A 16,509-nucleotide genomic window follows, 5' to 3' on the forward strand; every position below is an offset into this window, starting at 1 on the left:
ATAAAGAAAGAAAAGAAAACCTTCCCTGAGCCCTCCCCCTGCAGATAATGGCTTTGACGTTGCAGATTGTTGCCTTCTAATCTTCCAGCTAAGCAATTTGGTACTAGAGTTGGGATTCTTCATTGTAGTCAGTTTCATTTCTCGATTTTTTTCTCTTGATGCTACACTGTTTGCAGTTTCCCAAGCTATTTCATATGGTTCTTTAACAACAGCCTGAAAAGTCACCTAATGGAGTCCTGGAGACATGCTCGAGGGTACCCCATGCTTCCCCTTCAGTCAGATTTTTCTCTAATGCTTTGACGCAGATCCTGCTTTATGAAGATCAACTCCCTGAATGGGGATCAACTGGTCAAAGAGTTTTTAAATTATTTTAATTTATATTTCTTAAAAAAAAAAAAAGAGCCATGTTTTTACGGCAAACAGGCTTAATCCCAAACTTCACAACAGGAAAAGTGAGCACCTTCTCAAACTGACTTTTATTCACTCACCTTCCCATTTTCATCTATGGCCACACACACACACACACACACACACAAACACACACACACACACACACACACACACACCCCTGTATTTGCAGTTATCTCAGCTTGCCTGGATAGTCACATATTCAGGTCCAGACTTTTGCACCCGTCTCTGACCAGAGGGATACGCTGTCCTCTCCTGCGCTTGGCTACATTCTTATCTTTCAAGACTCAAATATCACCTTCTCTCTGTGAAGCCTTCTCTGAGCTTCCAGGCAAACAAGCCACCCCCTTCCCTCATTCCCTACCCCCCACTCCTTGAGGTTCCCATTGCAACCTGCCTGTTTAATAATAATAATTATATTGATCATAATAGTAATCAAGATGTATTGAGCCCTTATCATGTGCTCAGACAGTATTCTAAACACTTTTCCTGAATTACCCCAGCATTCACTGCTCTGGGGCTTAATGATCAGTTAGTGTGTGCATCTGTTCCCCTGCCCCAGACCATGAGTGATCTCAGGGAAGGGGGCTGCCCCGTTTTCACCTTAGTACGCCCAGCCGCTAGCACAATGCCTGGCACAGCAAGTATTTCAGAAAGGAATATCTGAACCCACCCTCTGCTATGACTTAGTCAATGCAGGGCTGTGTTCAGAATGACTGGAGAGCTGGGAAAACACTGGCTGGATGCAAATCCCAAGGTGCATTCTCCACCCCACACCCAGCCCCGGGGAAAGGATGTGCACCCCTGGAGAAAGACAGGGAAAACCATCTAGGAAGTCCTGAAGATCATCACCATGCAAACAGCCCCTCCTTCTCTCCAGAGCCCTAATGTTTACACCCAGGTTCTTACAAACATTGTTTCATTAATCCTCTTATACTGGATCTTGGGAACCTCCAGAAGACGCAAGTCTTGCCTTGCAGATTGCTTGAAAGGGAAGAAAACAGATGCTCAACAACAGATATTTCTTTAACAAACATAGGAAGCTGACCCTGTGTGCATATTTAGCCTTCATTACCGGCCCCAGATTTTATTTTCTGAGCCCCTGAACTCCTGTCACTGACGAGCTTAGTTCTTCTTGAGGAAGATGAGGCTTGAAATGGTGAAGTGATCAACTTGCACTCAAGAAGGCAGGAGCATCAGAACTGAATGGCAGGTTATTAGATACTCTGTAAACTTGCCTGGATTGTCTCATGTCCTCACTCCAGACAGGTAATCCTACAGCAAGCAAGTAGCCCACCTGGGCCCCCTGTGAGGTCAGTCTTTCAGAATCACACCTGCCTCCACCCTGGGAGAATTCAGGCCACTGTGTATTGATGGTCTGTTAGGTGCTGTGTCTGTCTCTTAATAAGACCTTGTCTCCAGAGTCTGGGTCTGGGAGTATCTGACCAAAGTCCATGCTCTTTCTGCCACGCCACATCTCAAACTGGTCTTCTGCAGAACTATATTCTGCAGAATGTGCACACTGTGATGCCAACAATGTGTTTGTGCTCAAAGGAGTTGGTTAAGCAAACCTAAATGCCTTTATTAATGACAAGACTTGCCGGACGGAGCTTTAAACAGACCAACACCCACTGTACATTTCCAAGAAGGGGTAGAGTATGCAACCAGCAAGTTGCACAATTATTTGAATACAAATCCATGTTTTCGGAAATTATCACGTGGAACTAGAGAATGAAGGAAAACACTTGGGAAAAGGCTTTATCACACTTGGATTCTCATTCCTCAGAAGTTAACTCCAGTCTTGTAACCTATTTATTCCATTTTCTAGTCCACTCTATTCCATTTTCTGGACATGGTTTCAATACTGATCCGAAGTCATTAATTCTCTCTTAAAAGAACTGTGAACTACTGGTCCTTCATTTTCTAACTTGGTCCTCTGTTGATCACACTGTCTGATCCTCTTCCTCCCCCAGCTCCCCTCAGCCCACATATACTTGGAAGGTGAACTCAGACCATCCTACAGATGCCTGCAGGTACCACTCCCCGTCTTAAATCACCTTTCTGAACATGACGCCCGGTGCAATTGGCTTAGATTAATGGCCACCATAAACAGAACCCTCTTCCTGCTCCCAGCAAACATTTTTGTTCCCGGTTCGTATGTTGTTTTCCCATTACACACACCCTGATGGAAACACCTCGAAATCCTAATAGAAACAACACCTCAAGATCCTGGCCCAAAACTTTCATTTGATTTACAATCACCGACAGTGTTCCAACTGCAAAACGACATATCAGACCCATTAATATGCTTGGAGGAGTCTGGGTTAAATAAGGAAAGGGAGAGAGAAAATTTAATCTAAGCTACTGCTTATTTAAAAATTGATAGGAACTAATTAAATTAGTAAAATTTTATTGAACTTTAAAACAAAAATCAATTTTTAAAAATATCCCCCGTTCACTGAATCCAAAAACAATGAAATTCTTTTTTTTTTTTAATTAAATTGGCTAGTGGTCATTTCAGTCCTTTGGAACTCAACATATATGTTCTAAATTGAGGTTTTCCACTAGCTTCAAGTACGTACTTGCCTATTTAAAGCAAAAACAAATTTTTAACATGTAATATAGTTTCTCTGCCTTTTAATGAAGCTGTTGGAATGTTTCATGTCATTATCTGTCTGTCTGTCCAGTGAGGGTGTTAGTAAATGTTTAGTGACGAGCCTTCGATGGGGAGTGGGTAGGTACTGACTTCTGCCAATTTCCATGATGTAAATACTCCCAGCATGGCTCATGATGCCAAGCTACTAAAGTGACTGATGATACGAACATGGAGTCAAAAAGAAATGTGATCAATCTGCTCCCATGAGCTGGTACAAGCTGACTCTGACATATCACTGAGTCTTCCTTTATGAGTCTAAACCTACAATTACTGTCCACCTAGAATATTATCAATGAGACAGCAACAACGCATGCTTCATCCTCAACTGTGCTTCCTTTACAATGATAGTGCCTCTTGACCATGGCTGTGTGATCACTACGTTGACCTAGACCATATACTTAGCTTCTGAGCAGTCTTTGGTTAAAAAAAAATTCTGTACGTTCCAGTTCATCAGGGATCCACGAAGATAATTACTTATTTGGCTTTATGTGGAGTCAGTCCATTCACATTCCCTTCATATTTTCCTTTTGTTTTTAAATTCAAATGAGTGCTTACAATTCAAAGAAAATGTTAAGTTCATTTTCCTTCATTCTATTACCCTCCCCACTCATAATTACTAAATAACTCAAAATACCTCCCAAGTTTGTTTAATTCTAGAACATCAATGAGTCTTCTTTTGTGGATTTTATACCCCCTTTCTAAACAAAATCCCCAGAAGTACTGGTCAAGTAGGTAAGATTTTAGCTATGCCAGGCTAGGGAATGGGAAAGGAACGATGAACTTAGGGAGAAGAAGGTATTTACCATTTCAGAGTGCTTACCAGACAACTGTGACTGTTCCAGGAGTACTGCACATATTATTTCATTTAATCCTCAAAATGCTCTTGGTGGCTATTATTATCTTTTTTTGTTTAATGGACAGATTGAGGTGCAATTTCATTACAGATCTACAGCCACACAACTAGTGAGTGATGGGAGAAAGAATCAAATCCAGTATTTTTGACTGCTAAGCTGACGATTTTTTCATGATGCCTTCCTGTCCTTTAAAAGTAGTCTAAAGAATATTTCATCCGAGTTGGTGGGTCTTCCCCTAAAATTCCATCTCGAGGGCTTCTCTCTTCTCCCATATTGTGATCTACTTCTTTCCCTTACCTTCTCTCCAACGCCAGGAGGCTAGAGAGCTGGTGCCTTGCCTCCCTTTACTCACCACATCCAAAGACTTTGCTGCTTCTGTGTAAGAATCAGGAAACTAAGAGGAGAAAGAGCTTCCTCTCCCATAGAGTCAAGACACGTTCCAACACTCCTGCCTCTGTGTTGTCTCTCTGGGAAGTCTGATCTTCACCTAGGAAGCCAGCAACCCAGCCTGAGGAACCTGGTCTCTTCCACCCCCTTCCCTGGCACGTGCAAAAGCCTATGTGTACAAAACCGCTGAGGCTCAGAGGCACGTTTGCCCACAGCTTCTAAGTTTGCCCAAGTCTGGCAGTTGGATGTGACCACACAAAAATCTAAAGGAACCTAGCATCTGTTGATCTTCTATACTATGCTGGGCACTAGACTTCCACAGAGTCACAGCCATGCATGCAATGACTCATATGTTTTAGTCTTAGGACAAAATCATATCTGTGATATCACATCTCATAGGAAAGTATTAGGTAAAATAATACGGCAAAAAGTGTCCTAGGTCAGGTCACATCACTCCTCTGCTCAAAACCCTCTTATGGAAGAGAAAAACCAAAGACCTTACCATGGCCTATGTGACAGATTTTATTTTTCTAAGGTGGTCACAATAACATCTCCTGTCTCACTGTGTTCTTCCAGAACTTTGATGCTCCCTCATAAAGAGGTGGAATCTATGGCCCTCCTCTTGAAACTGAGTAGCACTTTATGACTGCCTGGATGAACAGAGCACAGTGGAAGTGATACTGTGTGACTTCCGAGGCTAGGTCATAAAAATTTCATGCACTCCAATCATGTTCTCCTGGGACACTCAATCTTGGAACCCAGCCACCACTCTATGAGAAAGTCCAAGGTACCTGAGAAGAGGCATACTGCTTTCTCTGAGCTTCCAGCCAACAACTAGCACCAACTTATCAGTCATGGACAAGAATCATGTTGAAATCTTCTAGCCCCCAGTCCAGCTGCTTTAGCTAATGCAACATGAAGCAGCAATGAACCATTGTTGCTGATCCCTGGCCAAACAATGGATTTGCAAGCAATTATATATTGTTTTAAGCCACAAAGGTTGGGGACATTTGTTACACAGCAATAGATAACTAGGACAGCCAGCAAGGTCGTATATGAACTCGTTTCCTGTTAACTCTGAGATCTCTTCTCCAGCCACTCTGTAGTCCTTGTACACTCTGTACTTTGGCAAACATGGAAAGCACATGACTACAGTCTTTAATTTCTTCCAGTGATATTTTAGAGTTTTCTGGGTAGAAGTCTTATACATCTTTTGATAGACTTTTTCCCCTAAGTGTTTAATGTGTGGGATGCTACTGCTAATGCTTCCCAGTTATCCTAATTTAAATTTCTAATTATTTGTTGCTTGTATGTAGAAATAAAGCTTATTTTTGCATGTTGACTTTATATTAAGCAACCTCATTCAATTCACTTACTTGTTCTGATAGTTTATTTATAGACTCTCAGATTTCTACTTTCCAATAATGTTGTCTCCTAATGATAGCTATATTTCTTCCTGACTTATCCTAATATTTCAAAATTTCTTTTCCTTCCCTTATTGAACTCGCTGGGACATGCAATGTGACATTAAAAAGAAGTGATGAGAGTGGCCAGGTTTGTTTAGGTCCCAATCTCATGGGAAAGCTTTAAATATTTCACCAGTAATTATATCAGTACAGTTTTTTTTTTGGTTGTTGTTGTTTTGTTTTGGTTTTGGTTTTGGTAGATATTCTTTATCAGAATAAGGAAGGCTCTTGTCTCAGATCAACTCTACAAGTATTTTCTAATCACCCGTTATGTCCTAGTCACTAACCTAGATAAGCAGAGAATTTACAAATAAATGAGAGTGGGGTGGTAAAGCTCAGTGGTAGAGCACATGTTTAGCATGCATGAGGTCCTGGGTTCAATCCCAGTACCCCCATTAAAAAAATGAAAGACTATTCCTATTCTGAGAAATTCACCATGTTAGGTATGAAATAGATAAATATAACACAGAGTGACAGAGAGGAAGTAGAAAAACAACTTACTCTGCCCAGGGGAGTCAGTGAAGCCTCTCAGAGCACAAAGTATTAAAGCAGAGGCTCAGCATATGAGATAAATGATGTTCTTATTAATAAGAATGATATACAAGGACTACTCCCTTCAAAATTCTCTCCAGGACATTTACCTACACAGGTGGGCTTCGTTTTACAGCGCCAAAGGATTATCCTGAATTTCTGTGCACATCACATTTGGATAAATCTACTATTCTCAAGTACTCCTAAAAGAGGTTGCAACTGAGAGAATAAAGCATCCCATGGTAAACAATTTTAGTGACGATTCCTGAGTTCTACGTACTTAGGTTTTCAAAGAATGTTACATGAGCCAAAATGCTGAGAAAGACATTCTGCTTTCCATCCCACAAACCCATTGTGAGCGCTCTTTCCATTTCTTTACTGGCTGTATTTGCAAACAATAGCGCAGGCAATGAAGAAAAGTTGATTTAGAGCAAGCAACAGAGCATGCGGTTTAGAAATATTTACCTTAGGTAGCCATAACACATGTTAAGTGTTAAACAAATAGTGTTGACTTGGCTCACTCAGGCTACGTCTGCAGCGTACCAAAGAAAATCATCTGGACAGAATTGTATTACCTTGGGCCAAAGGATGTTGGAAGGTACACACCTCAAAGACCAGGTACAGTGAGGTCTTTCCATGTCAACATTTAAGGTTTTTTTTTTTTCTTTTTAAAAGAGAAAAGAGTATCCAAGAGTGAACATAGGTAACATTGCAGAGTTCAAAGAGACTGAAAAGTTATGTACATGTCCGTCAATGACTTACTGTCTCCAGGAGAACAAGGTGAACACTGTCAAGTTCATGTCCCAACATCTGGATTTGTTCTCAAAGCAGAGAATGGAAACAAGTGGATCCAGATCTGGAATGACAAAAATTGAGGTCTTATGGCTTGAGGAAGTCTGGAAGTAGGGCCGGTGCCCCCGTTCATGTTCCTCTGGGACTCATCCTGGCAGCACCTGCCAGCCAGAACTCCCAGGTTGGCGTTTGCCTTTTCTGTCCAAGGGCTTTCCCTTCAAGTTGGACCCATTCTGTCCCAAGTGCCAAAGAGTTAATGCTCCCCTAGGTAAGACCCTCAACAATGACTGTTGGGAGTCTGTGCGCCCCCCTCAGGTGGGAACTCCAAGCAGAGTCCTACCTTGTTCCCAGGTTTCTCTTGTAGGAGTGAGCTTGCTATTTGCTTACTCGGACTTTGCTGTCTTACTTTCCCATCCCTCTCCCAATGTTTCCTGCAATTACTTCCAGAACAAACCATTTCATTTGGATTCTTGTTTAAGAGTCAGCTTCTGGAGGATCCCAAACACACACAGGTTATCCTTGACTTAAGCAAAGGATATCAGTATCCATTCCTCATCTTTTCGTAAGAAGGTGGTGGCACTGTCTCCCCCTAAATCACACCCTCTCTAAAGGAGCTCACATGCTCTGTAGGAGGATCGTGGAGGACTTCAAGCCGTTATCTGGGCAAGTCAAGTCAAAGCCACTGTCATCTAAAATCGTGGCCCATTGGAGCACAAGCATCATTTTTTGCTTGACTTAATTGCATAATTGCCTTGGTTCTCAGCTTACTGTGTGGAGACCTCACGAAGAACAAATTAATGATCTCACATGAGGGGGACCCATCTTCTGTGGGCTTCTGGCCAAGAGGGAGACGTATCAATGTCAAGAACAGCTATCTAGGGAGACTCTCTCAGGGGGAGAATTTCTCCTTTCAATTATGACCACCTAAAAACCACGATGAGAATTGCTTCTTATGAAGTCAAGCCATGGAAATTAAACTTTGGGGGAAATGGTTAAATTTCAGCCTTGGAGCCCTCCGTCTGCTATACTGGAGAATTTTCCTGGGCTCATCAAACACGGCTACAAGATTTCCTAAGAGTCTTGCTTTCGATGTTTCAGTAAATTCAGTGAACATTCCCCTGTGTGAGCAAGTAGTGTGGCTTTTAAGAAGAGAATTTTAGTTAAATTCCATGTTCTTTCCTGCTATAAAGGAATCATGGTAATAAATGAGACTCTCGTCTTAAGTTTGTGTTCAAATGAGAACATTATGCAGAGAAGTTCCCAAATAATGAGCAACTACAGGTTTCAGAGCAGTGCCTCAATCCACGAGCAGAGTGGCTCACCTCTAACAGTGAGATTCAGCGGTATTACCTGAGAGTAAAAGATTCACCAATAGCACCAGGGAGGACGCCATCACTCAGTTTGTTGTTTGAATTAATTGCTAGAGCTCGTTGACAACTTAAAGAGTAAACTGAGTGCCTTTAATGCCTCTGCTTTTGAGCTCACCTAACTGGACTCAACAGAAAACAAGTAACACCTTCCCCTGTTCACTGTCATTATTCTATTTAAATACAACTCAGATCAATCAATATAACATTGATGAGTGTGGTTTAACTATAATGATTCCAATATTATTTCTAGTATTTTTTTTTAATTGAAGTATAGTTGATTTACAACGTTCTGTTAATTTCTGGTGTACAGCATAGTGATTCATTTATACATATATATTTCTTTTCACTCTTTTTCGTTACAGGCCATTACAAGGTACTGAAAAGGTATTGAACATAGTTCCCTGTGCTATACAGTAGAACCTTGTTGTTTATCTATTTTATATATATAGTAGTTCACATCTGCAAAGCCTGAACTCCCGATTTATCCCTCCTCACCCCCTTTCCACCCTGGTAACTGTAAGTTTGTTCTCTATGTCTGTGAGTCTGTCTCTGTTTTGTAAATAAGTTCATTTGTGTCTTCCTTCCTTCCTTCCTTCCTTCCTTCCTTCCTTCCTTCCTTCCTTCCTTCCTTCCTTCCTTTCTCATTCCACACATAAGTGATACCATATGGTGTTTTTCTTCTTCTTTCTGGCTTACTTCACTTAGAATGACCATCTCCAGGTCCATCCATGTTGCTGCAACTGTCACTGTTTTACTCTCTTTGTATGGCTGAGTGGTATCGAGCATATTCCCTTAACTGAAAAGCGTAGGGAAAAATAATCCCCCTCAAAGCAGAACCTGACTGCATCAGATGGTTAGCACTGGGAACTTCTGTTTTATTGTTTTGTTTTATTTTGTTTTGTTTTAAGCATGATCCAGAACAATGACTTACCACCCTCTTCCTACATGTTCCTACATGTGGAAGGCTTTTGCTCAAAAAAAAAAAAAAAATTCTTATGGTTCAAAAGCCCCAGCTAAGAGTTTAGCCTGGGGAGGAACAGGGAGGTGGTCTCACCCCAGAGTGAGGTCATTTCAGAAAATGTTCAAATGGAATGAATCACACAGAGCTCCTTAAAGTTTCCTAACTGCTCCACGTGCTCTCCTGCCTCGGGGCTTTGCATGCACTCTTCCTCTTGCCTTGACGCTCCCTCGTGCAGCCCCCACCTCCCCACCACTCATCCTCACTCTCCTAGGGATCAGATTTTCAGTCTTTGTGCAGATGGAGTTTTCTGGAGGGAGATGCTGTCCGCGTGACTTTTGCACTGTTAAAATCTGAATCCTCACCCACTTCTACCCCGTGGTTGGCTGTCTGCCTCTCTCACGGCTGAGGTCCCCCTCCTGCCCAGGTGTGACTGACTCACCATCACCTCTCCAGGTGGGCCTTAAAATACGCTCTCCTCATCTATCCCAAGGCCAGCTTCTAAGTCCACAGCCTGCTGTCTGGGGACCGCTTGCCCACCGCTGCCCACCCCGGCTCCACTTGTCTCTCCATTGCACGTGTCCAGGATGTCCCCAGGGCCCCTTTAAACCCTGGGATTCAGGAAATCTCTATTCCTGTGCTTGCTCTGCACTGAGTTGCCATGTGATAGTGGATAAATAACTTCCCCTGGCTGGATCTCATTTCACTCATCTACAAACAAACAAAACAAAATCAAAGACCCAAAAATGATGAGCAAACTTTTTCTTAAAGAGCCAGATAGGAAATATTTCAGACTTTGTGTAGCCACGTGGTCTCTGTCACAACTACTCAGCCTCACGGTGGTAGCACAAAAGGTGCCATAAACACATACATGGATGGGTGTGTTCATGTTCCAATAAAACATTATTTACAAAAGCAGGTGGCAAGCTGGAACTGGCCCGTGGGCTCATTTGCTGGTCCCTGGTCTAGATGATTTGCACGGTTTCTCCTCTAAAATGAAGTCATCTTATTTCTACCAGTGGAATTAAGTAGTCCCTTCTTAATCCCCTGTGTGTTTCCTCCTGATCACAGTTGCAGGCATATACAGAATTAAATATGTGTCTCTCCCAGCTAGAAATTCCCTGCAGTCAGTGACGATGTCTGTGTTTCACCGGAATATACTAAAATTATTGCAAAGTGTAGCCCAGATAAGTTCTTGAAAAACCAAAAACTGAATGAATGAGTATGACTGCTGAAACTCGGCAAACAAGAGTCAATCCACTTTCCCTGAGAGAAGAGGACCAGAGATACCCCAGCACCTAAAGGCATGCTCCCCTAATCCTCTTCTCTGATAAACAGTATCTTCTCCATCACTTTCCTGGCAGTTGGAATGGATGTGTCCTGAAGTATGCATAGCTGGGTTCTCTGGTCCCCTGGGAGGGAAGGATGTCATGGCAGTGTTTCTCAAATTGTCCCGAGCACATAGATCAGCTGGGACCTTGATCAGATGCAGGTTCTGATTCAGGGTAAGGCCTGAGGCTCTGCATTTCTAACAGGCTCCCTGGAATTGTGGATTTTTCTGGTCCATGGACCACACTTTGAATTGTAAGGCTTTAGAGAATTTCTGCCCTAAGCACTTTTCCTTCCCATTAGTACCTAATGAGAAGCCCAGTTTAAAGTAGCTACAGCAAAATAAAAGGGAAGGGGTTCATATAACTGAAAATTCCAATATTATCATTGGCTTCAGGTATGGCTAGATCAAGGCTCTGTGTTCCTTTCTCCATCTGTCAATTCTGTTTTCCTCTGTGTTTGTTTCATTAGCAGACAGAATTTTCTGAGCTACCAAGAATGAGACTCACACAGTCTTTATGGCTCAAGAGCTCAAAGAGACTGTCTTTCCAACAATTCACATTTGCCCTACTTGTGTTATAGACTTACCCCTGATCCTATCAGTGTGCCCAGGAGGATGGAATCCTGTTGTGAGAAAGTCCTGAGTCTAGTGCCGAGTAGGGGCATGAAGTAAATTTTAAAAGAACCATACAAACTAGCCAGGATTATTATGGAGAGGGAAGTGTTACTTTACCAAAGGGAAGATGCTGCAGAAACACTTTCATACCAACCCATAACACTCCTCATTGAATCATCAGTCATCCTGATACTTTGCTTATTGTATTAGTTTCCTACTACTGTGTAACAAGTGACCACAAACTTCTCAGCTCCAACAAAATACAATGAGCAGCCCACAGTTCTGAAGGTCAGAGGTCCAGCATAGCATGACTAGTTCTTGACCCAGGATCTGATCTTGGAGGCTGAAATCAAAGTACCAGCCAGGCTGAACTCTTCTGGGGAAGAACATGCTTTCACATTCATTCAACTTGTTTGCAGAATTCAGTTCCTTGCAGGTCTTTGCTTGAAGGTCTGGCGTCTACCTATTGACTACCTGCCCCCCAATCTGCTGAAGAGGTACCTGCCCCCAACACCCTACCTGTGGTACCAAACATTCTGTTCTCTTCTTTGGCGTTATTTGTGAGAAGGAAAGAACTAGCAGAGCTGGAAAGGTAATACATGAGCCCGTTTCTACCTTCACGGCACTGTCTAAGTACCAGAGTGTCATCTGAGGCTTTTCTTCCAAAAATGACCTCCCTGTCTCCCAGGATAAGGGAGGATGTCTCCCCTGCCGTAGCGTTTCCAGGTTTTCTCTGGACCTGCAGGGACTTCTCAACACCACCATGGCCTTTCTTTCAGGTCTAGCTGATCTTCAAGGCATCCCAGTTTAATCTGAGCTTTGATAAAGTCTCAGAAAAATGAACCAGAAGTCAGAAAGAGTTTTCTCTGAGATGAGTCAGATGAGGCAAGAGTGGAAACCCCCTGGATAGGAAACCAGTCTAACCTGTTTTGCCATTAGTGGTGACTCGGGTTTTACACACCATTGCTCCTGGAAAGAGAAATAGTGTCTCATTCGAGCCGAGGAGAATCCTCGCCGTCATGCCTGAGAGGAAGGTACTTTCACAGAGGCTGAGAGAGGAGCTGGGTTTGGACCGTCCAGGCGACAGTCCTGCCAGGAAGACAGAAGACCAGGGTGGCGACCAAACTGAAATCAGGCAGAGGAAGACAACCTTCAGAACTGGGCATTTCATCCAGGAGGAATGTCTATAAATCAGTTCGTAAATAGGTGATGGGTTGAAAGAAGGTTCTGTGATCAAATATGTTTGGGGGAAAAGTGGGCTGAAGAAAATGAATACATTTTCTAACTATAGAATTTTAAAGACTTTTAAATAAGTAATTGGCATTCGGGGTCTCCAATGATGGGATACAGCAGGGGTCAGCAAAGATTAACAAAATTTAATGGACCATAGAACCATTCACTCATTCATGTGTTAGTTATTTTTATGCGACAAATCTAAGAGTCTTACAGACAGCACACTCTGGTTCACTGTTGTTTCCCTGATGTCTATAAGGGAACTTGGAACACAGAAAACTCTCAACCAAAGCTCACTGAATAGGAAATACTGAATTAAATACCAAAATAAAACAGTTCTTCCAGGAGAAAGAGGGCCTCTAAGGGAACACACTGATGACAGCTGAACTATGTAAAATAATGTTTCAGAACAAGGAGAAGTGACTGTATTTTGGAAGAAAAGAAAAGAAAAAGAAAAAGAAGAGGAGACACAGAATAGGGAAAAATGAATTGTAATAAGAAGGCAAAGGAGAGGAAAAGGAAGAGGCAGGGGATCAAAAGATGTGTTTCCACCCACAAGAAAATAGCTTTCTCTGCCCTGGCTGTGCACAAGAGCATCAGTGTCCTGAAAGGGAGAACCTTTAATGAGGTGCTGAAAAACCTTCTTTGGCATTAATTAACAAGATCACTAGGCTGTTGTAATTGCAGAGAGAAAAATAAATCATCAAGAGATACTTCCTAACAGAAATGCAGGTCATTACAAAATATTATTTAAAGTCACATTTACATATAAAAAGGATCAAATGGATGTTGTCCCACTTGGCAGCCACCTTCCCTCCCCTCTCCCTCGTGCACGGGAATTAGTACACAGCTCCCCTGTAAGCCTGGGGCTTTGGAATCTTTGCAGAGCATCCTCCCAGAGGGCCCTGATGGATACAGAGACATGAAAACTGAAGGAAAGCTTTGCAGGTGAAGTCTCAGGGCTACAACACCTGATTAACTGCCACTTACAGTGCTAAGTGCCTGAATCCCTCACTTAACTGGGGTCTCTGTGAGACTAGTGATCTTACCTGGGTTTTCCTCCCTTCATTGTGTTCTCAACACCCAGCCTGTATTAGGATGCTCAAGAGGTACATACTAAAAGCATTAAGCAATTCCTCAGGATTCATCTAAAGAGGCACTTCCTTGGAGAAGCTCTCCTGCATGTCCCAAAGAGGTGAAGGTGCTTTCCTCTAAGACACTGTGGTATTCCACGCTTCCTTGTGTGGTGGCACTTAAAGAAGTACACTGACAACAGCAAAATGGCAATAAGGGAGAAGCCCCCCCAGCTCCCATCCCTAATTACAAACAGAGCTACTGGAGACAAATATTGTTCTATTAATAGCCACATCCTTATCTTTAGCATCATTACAGACCTAGATATGTAGTATGTGCTCTCAGCAAGTGCTTCTTGAATGGATACTGATATGGCCCAGAAAGGCAGTGGAAGCTGTTACATTTTTTGGGCAAACTCTGGGGTGGCTGCCATTGGGAGCTGAGCCATGATCTGGAAGGATAGACCAAGAAAAGGAGAGGTAGCCCAGGGCACTCATTGTGTCCCTAGGGTAGCAACCCTAGAAAGGAGTCCTTTCAAGCCAGAGTACCCCAAAGTTGTTGCACATAACACACATTGCTTTGGTTGTAAATGGACATTACATTAAAAGGGAGCCCCAGTGAGGCAACAGGTTAACTGTGAAGCCACTATATATGTATCTTGAGGTTGAACAAATAAATGGGTGGAAGATGGGGAAAGCCAGGTTCCTCGCTGTTGGTGTGGGAGGTTATAGAGCAACAAAGGAGGAAGCTAGGATGATCCATGTGGTAATGGATTAGAGTCAGAGACATTAGTATGAACTCATATTTAGCATAAGATAGACATAGATAGCTATATACATAGGTGCTAGGTAGAGATAGATAATAGATAGCTTCAGGTATAGATTTAGGTGTCGGGACAGAGACACAATGTGTATATACACAGATATTTTAACATACACACATATATTTCCTAGTTCTGTCCTAGTTCTAGGAAGGCCTAGAAGCAATGACACCCCAGTAATAATGAGCACATGCAACATCCAGATTTTGGTGTCTAAACACCATTCTCCAATAAAGGGAACCAAGGCTCCTGGGAGAAATGGCTGATTCTATAACTGGGACAGGGGATGTACAAGATGAACCTGGAGCATCTTCTAGGGGCAGGAATTAAAGACGGGCTCAAAAGACAAAGCTATGTAGGTTGTCAGAGGAACACAGGACCCAACCGAAAGAGCTCCGGATAACCACAGCAGGAACAATCAGAACCACAGCAGGAGGAAGAAAAATTAATAACAAAATATTGTGTTAAAGTCCTAAATAAAACATAAACACCCACAAGGGTGTACTCTCTCAACAAATGCTTGGATAAATGCAGGAGACTATGAGGCTGTCTCATAGAGAAGCGTTCCAAATACTTTACTCTGTGTTCAAGGAGGAGGAGCATGTTTTCCACCCCTTAAGTTTGAGCTGCGCATAGTGACTTCCTTCTGGAGAGTACCATACGGGAAGGGGGAGAGAGAGTAACTTCACAGTGGGGAGCCTGACAAATATACCCTGCCAGCTGATCAAGGTCAGCAGCAGCAGCAGCGATAAGTCATGTGGATCACTTCTGATGTGATGTGATGAGAAATGCACACTGCCTCTGGATTCTTCTTCCCCCAAACCCATAATCCAAGTCTAATCATGAGATAAAACAATGGCCAAGTCCCAGCTGAGGGTGAAGCCACAACATGACTGAACTGTGCATCACAAAACTGTCAAGGTCATCAAAAACAAAGAGAGTTTGAGAAACTGTCACAGGCAGGAGGCGCTTAAGGAGACATGACAACTAAATAAATGTAAAATGGGATCCTAGGTGGGGAAAGGTTTTAAGTTTAAAACTATGGAGATTAGTTTGATGTACAGAGATTAGTATATAATGATGTGTCAATATTCATTCATGAATTGTGACGGGCGAACCGCACCAAAGTAACGTGCTAATAATATGAGAAATTGGGTGTGTGGTACATGGATACTCTCTGGACTATCCTGGCAACTTTTCTGTAAGTTAAAACTACTCTAAATTTAAAAGTTTAATGAAGTAAACAAATAAAGATACAAAGAAAATAAAAACAATAGAAACAAAACAAAACAAAATGTCCCATGAACACCATGGGGAGGATTGGCATTGTCTACAGTAACTAAGGTGCCCTTGGAGTTGTGCAAATAGGGCTCCCCATGCTGCACCTTCCCCACATTTTTAGTTCCAGGCTGGACCCGGGGTACAAACCCAGTGATATTTTCTGGGTTATTCATCTGTAAACTGATGCTGACATCTCTTCTATGGTCATTCACTGTTGCCTGGTGCTTTCAGCGGTAAGTCTGTCATCTGGCAAGCTCAAAGCCAACACATTCAAACTTTGAGGTGCTTAAGAATTGCCTGGGGAAGTGGGTTAGAATGCAGATTCCTGGGCTCCATCCCAGAGATTCTGATTTACTCTGTGTTAAAGTGAATCCAATTAATCTGCATTTTTAATAAACCTGTGAGGTGTTCCTGAGTCACACATTCAGATCAACCCTGAACTAAGGGGCAGGGACCAAGCATGATTTTTGACTAAGTGTCATTCTTTGGCTTCTCATCCCACATCTAGCACCACAATGCTTCCTAAGTACTACGAGCTTGGCAGATACTTGACACTCGATAAATATTTGATAAAAGAATGAATGCATGCATGCATGAACTGTCAAGATCAACATTTAATTTTTTTTTTCTGTTTAAGAACTTTGACATTGGGTGTCATGCCCAGGGATCCCTCACTATTAGGGGACCCAAGCTATGGGAAATTAGATTTAAAGAACAGCGTACATTGACACCCA

At 42.4% G+C, this 16,509-nt stretch overlaps 1 long non-coding RNA gene across 6 annotated transcripts in view; it reads right to left on the reverse strand.

Annotated features, from left to right (window-relative positions):
• LOC116281945 (uncharacterized) overlaps positions 1 to 16,509 on the reverse strand; it is a 522,270-nt gene that overhangs the window by 194,674 nt on the left and 311,087 nt on the right. For all 6 annotated transcript variants that reach the window (XR_012076303.1, XR_012076301.1, XR_012076302.1 and 3 more), the window contains one exon: positions 7,065 to 7,158. This is a non-coding gene — a long non-coding RNA (uncharacterized lncRNA). The remainder of the gene's footprint in view (positions 1 to 7,064; positions 7,159 to 16,509) is intronic.

This window comes from Vicugna pacos, chromosome 9 (genome assembly GCF_048564905.1).
Source record: "Vicugna pacos chromosome 9, VicPac4, whole genome shotgun sequence".
Classification (NCBI taxonomy): domain Eukaryota; kingdom Metazoa; phylum Chordata; class Mammalia; order Artiodactyla; family Camelidae; genus Vicugna; species Vicugna pacos.